Raw genomic sequence first — 7008 nt, forward strand, 5'->3', positions numbered from 1 at the left:
AAGTCCTTCCCAAAAACATAGACATGGATAAGTTAGATTAATTAGAGATAATATATTCACATCTACTTTCGTGAAGGACTTTATTGATACTTTTTTTCTTTATGAATTTATCTATCAAAAATATAAATTTTTAAAAATTTATTTGTCAATTTACTCTTAATTTTAAGAACGACAAATTCATTCTCCATTATTTAATATAATTATCATTGTATTTTTATATTCCCATATTGTTCATCCTTGTATAAAAAATTAGTTTAGTTTTTGCCAAAACTTGTATTCCATCTCATGGATAGTGACAATTATTTTCAAAAAAAATTCTCATGTCAGATTAACATGGTATTAAAATTCATAGTAATGTATAGCACAATTCATTAAAAATAGGGTTAAATTAACATGTGTCTTAAAAATATATGTTAAATTTATTATTTAAAAAAAATTATAAAAAATCTAAAGTTTAATTTTAAAATGTTTATTTTATGTTTATTAAAATCCTATAATATCTCTTAACTCAATAGGTTAAAAATTAATTTGTTATGAATTTAAATTTTATTTAAAAATTTAAAATTAGCCAATAATAAATTACTATATACACAAAACAAAATTTAAATTCTAAATACTTATTTAAATAAACTAACAAACTAAGCACAATATTAATCTAAAATTAGTTAGAATACAGGTTGGTTAAACTCTTCAAAATATACAAAGATTAATCAAGAATTTATTATGCATACATTTCAATGGGAAGGAAGAACAGAGAATTAGGCGGCTGGCAATTGATGACTAATTCGGCGGTCTTACTTTTTGACACTTATTTAATGAAAAATAAAATAGTGTATTTTCTCTATTACTCTATTCATTATACTCTATAATATTCAAAAGTACCTAATAAATCAATACACCTGTCACTAATAATGAAGATAACAACGTCTTAAACAATGAGACTACTTAGCTTCAAGAATTGGGTATTAATTAGTTGGTGTATTAAACATTATCACACAAATTAGTCATATTTGATGCCCATATAAGATGGTCTTTATAGGATTTGAGAACATAAAATAAAATGGATATGAAGAAGAATTGGTTGAGTTCAAGCGTTACTAATTCAAGAGAGAGCATAAGGTTGGGTAGAAGCTATACAAAACCACACTATAGAAGCTATTATTCATCACCAAGTGGCAATAATTGTGAAGGAAGCAACTCAAAGAGAGTTTGGAAGATTATTTGGAGGAAGCTAAAGAGGGACAAGAAGAAAGTTTATGTTTCTCCGGCGGCCGCGATGGCAAGGGATGGTGTTTATGATCCGGAAACTTACTCGATGAATTTCGATCATGGAATGGGGTGGATGGAACCCGACAACCTCCCCCGGTCGTTCTCGGCGAGGTATGCCGATCCTTCTAGGTTGATCTTGCCGCCAAAAGATTTGTTGAGTTGAATTTAAAAACCTATCTATGTAAAAAGGCAATGTCTTCCTTCTTGTACACTTTTTTATTCTATAATTATATGGTATATATACTCTCTATGATTCTAAATAACTATTTATTTTTTAATAAAAATTACAATATGCACATAAAAAACTAGTCTTTAAATCAATTATGGTATATTTATATATGAATATATTCTTGTTTAATTAATTTTTAATGTGTATTTTATATCTGAACATATATTGTATAGGACGACTAATTTGTTTAAAGAATAGTAATTTAGAATTAAATGAAATATCTCTTTTTGGTTTTTGTGGCTTTGTGGATAAGAATTTGGGTCAATTATTCAAGTTATGATGATATTTATTAGAAAAGATATGAATGAATGATGGATTATCTCTGCTTCTTGTTCCTAATTAAAATTTGTTGGTTTGAGTGATGATCTTAACTTTCATTATCTGTGTTTGTTGCTTGAGGGAATTCAATTATTATGATGCTGTATTGAGGTTGACTTGATGATTCATAATAATGAAAGGAAAATAGCAACAAACCCAAACCATATTACAAAATTAAAATAAATAAATACTGATTGAATTTGTCAAACTTGCGTAGATGAAGATGATGATGGAACATACTCTAGCTTGGATCAAGTTCTGATTAACACATCAAATTATTATTTTACCAATCTTATTACTTTACATTTTTTTTCTTTAGCTCATGTTTTATACTTTGATAAATGAAAAATAAAATAAACATTTTAATTCTTTATTTATTTTTTATTATTGGATGGTATGTAGGATTCTACTTAAATTAACTCCCCACTTAATTAACATTGGATAAAGTATGAATGATGAACACAATATTTTATACTATTTATAGTTAACTGTACTATATATACGCATAACATAATTTAGATTTAGTTTACAAAAATATAAATACAGAAAGGTGTTGAAAAAAGGATATAGATGTTGAATACAGAAGTTTGCAAAATTTTGTCCACTATAAAATAAATATAAAGATATCTTATTTATATATATAAATTGTCCAAGTCATTTTTCTATTTTCTCTTTTTTTTTTTTTTTGACATATATAATACACACGTCCACTCACATACACTACACTAGAAATTCTTTTTTATGAGTATTTTTTGTATTTTCAGTATTTTTTTTTTCACAATTTTGTGAAAAAAAAGTGACGCAAACAGAAAGTAAAATTTTATTATTTTCACTGTTTTCTTTTTTCTTTATAAAATACTAAAAATAAAAACAAATATTTCAAACGAGAAATATATATATATATATATATATATATATATATATATATATATATATATATATATATATATATATATATATACATATCAACATGATTATTTTGTATTTTTGTTTTCACTATATTTTCATGATTTCATCTATATATATATATATATATATATATATATATATATATATATATATATACTATCTCTATAACCAAACAGTAGGTTATTAAATTTGCTTCTAGAAGATGAGAAGAATGAGAATGAATGTTTTGGTTCTGTTTGGAGTGTGTATTTATTCTATGAACAAGTATCATAAATCTCCAACTACCTACATATGGAAAATTGAACTACTTTAGTAAGACTGAAAATGGTGTTGAAATGAATGAATGATTCATGAATAACTATGAAAACAATGTTTTGGCTATACGAATAACTATGAAAATTGAATATATCCCATGAAATATTTTTTTATTAAAAAATACTTTTATATCTTTTCTTCATCAAAATACAAAATTATTTTTTCTAATAAAAAATACTCTTTTAAAAAGAGGAAAAGAATACTCAGTTCAAAAACCAGAACCAAACACACCTTAATATGTTTCCACCACCACATAACGGAAAAGAAATCAACATACATGAAAAACATTGATTTTTTTTTTAAAAAAAAAAAAAAGAAAACAAAGATACACTAAAATTAGGAATTATACAGGATTTTTGGAAGAGGAAAATGAGAATTAAAAAACAAAACCCCAAATTTAAAGGAAAATGTGTAAGAGCACTAGTTGAACGATCTACGAAAGTACGATATCAATAAAAATATGTAGCAAAATTAAAAAGAAAACCGTTTTTCCATGAAAATAGTAAATTTAATTCCTATGAAAAATGAAAAAATAGTAAGCTTAAATTCTTCAAATCATTCACACTTGCTTAATGTAGGATAACTTTTTATTATTATTATTATTATTATTATTATTATTATTATTATTATTGTTATTATTATTATTATTATTATTATTATTATTATTATTTCCGAAGAGGACCTAATTATTTATGTTTGGGGAGAAGTCCTCTTTTTTATTAGTTTGCAGATGAGTCCATAAAAAATAGAAACAAAATTATAAATTAGAATATGCTTCTTTCACATGTATAAACCAATATGTGCACATGATGTATACCTGATTTTAGAAACCAATATGCTTCTTTCATTGAGTTATGTAATTTTATTAATCAAAATCCATATTATAAAATTATTAAATTAGGTAATAAATTAATAGTAACTAAGACTAATTCAGATTGCTAGAGTTGCACGCTGTTTGTTTTCTAGAGAAACGCATGGATTATGATTAAATAAATCAAAAGTACATTTTAGTATACCTGTAATAATTTTTATTCTTCAAAAGAATCGTCACATGAATTAAATTTATTATTTTTCATTGGTTTCTTTAGCAGCAATTTGAGAAAAAAAACAACACTCTTATGTCATCAAATTAACTTAAATAAATGGTGATCCTATCTGCATCATATGATGAGTTATTCCTATTATTACACATTTACACTACATGTGGAAAGTATTCCTTGTATAAAAAAGTGGACAGCAATATTGAGATTAAGAATTAAAATCTTTTTGCCTACCTAATCATCAAACGGTTCTTTTTTAATTTCTTTCCTAGTCTAATATTATACTTAATTTGATAAAACATTATAAAAATGTGTTTGTACTTTTTAAAACTATAAACATCTCGCTTTATATTTAATAAATAATAAAAATTATGTATTTGTATTTCTAATTTTAAAAATTAAAGATGTTTTTCGAATTATAATTATATATTAATAAATATTTAAATTTAAATTTATATTTATTATAATTTTTTATATTATTATTTTTATTTATTAAAAATTATTTTTAATTTAATTTATCAAATATAAATACTATCATTTTTAAAAAGTAAAAACTTTATCACTTAGTCCTTAATGTGTCACATAAAATGTTTCATAAAACAAAAAATTAGTTATTATCTAATCCTGCATATTTATATATTATTTTACTTATTTTTATAAGAATTTAATTTTAATATGCTATCAATGTAAAGTATTTTTACACATACATTCAATTATATAATATCATATCAGCAAAAAAAATATTTTTTTTACGTTGACTACTTGAATAGTCATCTAAAAAAATAGATATAATTGCACGAGCATCAAAATTAAACTCATTTTTATAATAAAATAATATATTATTCTTTTACAACAAAATAATCAAATTTGACATAAAAAATAATCAAATCTTTTTATAACAATAGTATAATCAAACTTTTTCATAAACACCGAATATTTACTTATATTCGTATGGCAATTGATTGATAGTTAATTTTTGTTGTCCATAAAATATGAATCATATGTTAATTGTCTCCATTAACAATTCGTACAGAGTCTAAAAATATAATTGAAACTTATTTTAAAAACCATATGTATGAAGTTAAAATAATAAAGTGTATTTAAACAAAAAACATAAGTATGAAATTTAAATTACAAATAAAGTGTTAATTATAAAATTAAGGCTTAAATTAAACGCACATCCTAGATTGCTAAAGACACACCTTTTACTACATATGGACAAAAATACCCATATCATTTTGCAACTATGAATAGTTAATATAAGAAAAAAAAATTAAGGATATTTTTAGCTATTTACCATAAAGGTGTATCCTAACAATTTATATAGCATAACCCTTAAATTAAAACAAAGATAATATATTATATAAAAAAGGTGAAAACGACAATTATTAAGGAGCAAAAGTATAGGCAATTGATTCCATTATTTTTACTATATGAGATCATGATGAACATGATCATAATGCGACGAGAAAACGGTTCAAAGTTGTGAGAGAGAGAATAATTTCCAGTTTATGGTTTTCTTTAATTTCTTTGTGTTGTGACATAAGTCATATAATGCTAAACATATCAGCCGAAAGGTTTTCCAACCTTTTTATATATGTGGGACTGCCTACACGTGATAAGGTCATTATTATATACCTCTTATTCAAATTAAAGCATTGTAATTAGTCACCTCAAATAATTTTTATATTATTAAAAATATATTTATTTATATTATCTTCTTCTCTTCATTTAAATTTTTAAAATGAATAATATCATAATATATACTCTAAAAATTATATTTAAAATACTGTTTTACAGTTTACGAGATTTTGATAACAGCACTAATTAAAAATAATAAAAAAAAGAAATTTTTTATTTTTTAAATAAAAAAATAACCTAGAAAAAAATTTGGATTATAAACTTTAAAATAGATTATAATTGAAATAAGAATTTTAAGTTAAAAATTAGTTTATGAGCAAAAATAATATTTTAAATCTTATGATTATAACTAATGATTATATAATGATTTTACCAATTTAACTTCAAGTATTCAATGTTAAAAGTATACTATAAGCAATTATTTTATCTCTTTTTTGTAATTATATATAGCTATATCTCTGATGACTTTAAAAACGGTGACTATAAGTGATTAAAAGTTGATCATTAAATGAAAAAGTGATATTTATTTTATGTCAAATTATAAATAATTTTTATCGTATACATAAAATACTATTTATCATTAATTTTGTGTTGATAATTTAAAATTTTACTGTATAGATAAAAGTGGAATTTAAGAAAATAAAAAGTGTAAGTGTAATTTTTAATATTTATTTCTTTAAATAAAATTAAGTTCTCTTTCTTTTTTTATTCTTAGCTGGAATGAAGCTCAAAAAAAAATCTCCTTCTCTAACTAAAGCAAAAAATAAGAGAACTAGAGAATAAAAAAAAAATTAGCAGGAGTGATATCTTCTTCTTATTTTCTGTTTTTATGGAGTCAAATAGTTAGAGACCACTATCCTTCTAACGTTGAGGTAGTAGGTGATGGGTAGTAAAAATGACGGCAAATCTGGGAATCTGCTCATTGACTCAGTTGTCAAGTCTAACCTCAATAGCTCAACTAAAATTCGACCGGAACACATCTTAATACTAACGAAGAGGATCTTCTACGCCTCCATCGCAAGTTCTCCACCACCCTAAAACGAGATAAAACCTAATTTGTTTTTTAAATATTACACATTCAATCTTTCAAGAAAAAGAAATATGTGGTTTTTATTTTTTTTATTATTATTTTATTCTTTCTTTTACGAAAGTAATTAAACAAAGGAAAAAAATTACTGCATTTTATTAAGAAAATTATCGCACCATGTTAAAATTCTTGAAAAATGGTTAACTGAGTCCATAGGATAATTTTCTTCTACATGTCAATATATGATAGGTGGGTCATAT

This window comes from Arachis ipaensis, chromosome B10, assembly GCF_059453495.1.
Source record: "Arachis ipaensis isolate K30076 ecotype BB chromosome B10, ASM5945349v1, whole genome shotgun sequence".
NCBI lineage: Eukaryota > Viridiplantae > Streptophyta > Magnoliopsida > Fabales > Fabaceae > Arachis > Arachis ipaensis.